This window comes from Petaurus breviceps, unplaced genomic scaffold, assembly GCF_028583685.1.
Source record: "Petaurus breviceps papuanus isolate PSGF00001 unplaced genomic scaffold, PetGlider_PUasm1.0 90763, whole genome shotgun sequence".
Taxonomy (NCBI): domain Eukaryota; kingdom Metazoa; phylum Chordata; class Mammalia; order Diprotodontia; family Petauridae; genus Petaurus; species Petaurus breviceps.
The window spans coordinates 10,165,852-10,167,535 of record NW_027187340.1 but is presented as its reverse complement, the minus strand read 5'-3'; the positions used below and the strand labels follow the sequence as shown (position 1 = coordinate 10,167,535).

Below are 1,684 nucleotides of genomic sequence, written 5' to 3'. Positions count from 1 at the left end.
CTGGGTTCCACCAGTTGCACCATATATTATAGCTACCCATGTTTATTTCTTATTCTCCTTCCAGATTGTAAACTCCATGAGGACAAAGACTATCTTAGCTAAACACAGAAGTTCCCCAGATACTTTTATAGTGTTTGCTCAGAAATATTTGCATTGGTTGTCTTATTCTATTGAATAAAAGAGTTTGAATAAAATAGTTAATAAAATAAAAAAAGTTTGAATTCACATAGTAGAAAATAGAGAGCAGCTGACATATTTAGAAAAAAAGAGTGACATGTCCAGCTAGATTTATGCATTAAAAAGATGATTCTTGTACTGAATTGGAATGCCCTCTTCAGCAGCGCATATAATAAAACAGAAATGATACAGAGATTAACATGGCCCCAGAATAAGGGTGGCATACATATTTGTGAAGTATTCCATATATTTGTTTCATTACAAGGGAAGGTTTTTTTTTTGGGGGGGGGAGGTAAAGGGAGGAGACAGATTTGGGAACATTACTGTTGTATAAAAGCAAATATAGCACCAAATTGAATATAATGTTCCATATGTATTCTCATTTGTGCAAGGTAGAGTAAGACCATTCCTTTTTGTTTTTTGTTTTCTCCTTTTAAAAATACTTTATTTGCCTTTTGTTTTTACATACAGACCATAATTTTCTTGTTGTAGACACTCATATCAGTGCTACCTATTAGGCAACCCCATTAACTTTCTTGGCAGCCACATCAGACTGTTGCCTCAGATAGAGCTCATGGTCAATAATACCTCTGAACTACAGGTCAACCTGAAGGACTTTTGCCTACGGTGGGGCCAACGACGTGAAGAATGAAGGTGTTGATCTATAGCTTGGGACAGAAGGGGATAATGTTAACAGAAGACAGAAGAAAAGCAGAACTACTCCCCAATTCCTCTATTGGTTCAGTTTTTTGTTTTACTAAGGAGAATGATATTCAGATAACAAGTGTAGTCAAAAATAGTTAAAAGGGAATTGAAACCTGAATTGAGTGTGGAGATAATAAGAGAACACCTGGGTGATCTAAATGAGTTCAGTTAACGAGGCTTGAATGAATTACATCTCAGGCTACTGAAAGAATTCATAGATATGGTTACTAAACCCCTGTCCAGCATCTTGAGTAATCATAGAGAAAAAGATGCAGTAGGAAGAGGGGACCATAGAAAATCTCTAATAAGGGACCCCAGAGGGTATACAGTCTAACCCTTTCATTTTACAGGTGGTCAACCTGCAGGTGCAGGAAATTAAGGAAGTTTTTCAAAGTAGATAATATTGGAAGCAGGACTTGAACCTAGGAACAGTTGACTTTCCATAATACTGCAAAGGGTCCTTTGTTAGGTGTTGCTATAGGACTGGAGGTAGGTAAATTCCATTTTTGGAAATTTTGAAATTTAAAAAAACCAGGGAAGAGATAAATTATGAATGAATGGATGAGAAAACATTTATTAAGTGTTTATTATGTGTCAGGAATTGTGCCAAGTACTGGAAAAACAAATACAAAGAATGTAAGATAGTCCTTATCCTCAAGGAGTTTACATCCTAATGGAGGAATCCAACATTCAAAATGGACCTAGAAAAGTTGGAAGGAGAAAAACACTGCAGAGTTTATCAGTGACACACACACACACATATATATATATATATATATATATATATATATATATATATATA

General features: G+C 35.2%; 1 non-coding gene across 1 annotated transcript; it reads left to right on the top strand.

The window, feature by feature from the left end:
- The first annotated feature begins 327 nt into the window (after positions 1 to 327).
- Positions 328 to 429, top strand: LOC138146618 (U6 spliceosomal RNA). The gene has a single exon (XR_011164551.1). It is a non-coding gene; the product is annotated as a U6 spliceosomal RNA (small nuclear RNA).
- Positions 430 to 1,684: the final 1,255 nt, after the last annotated feature.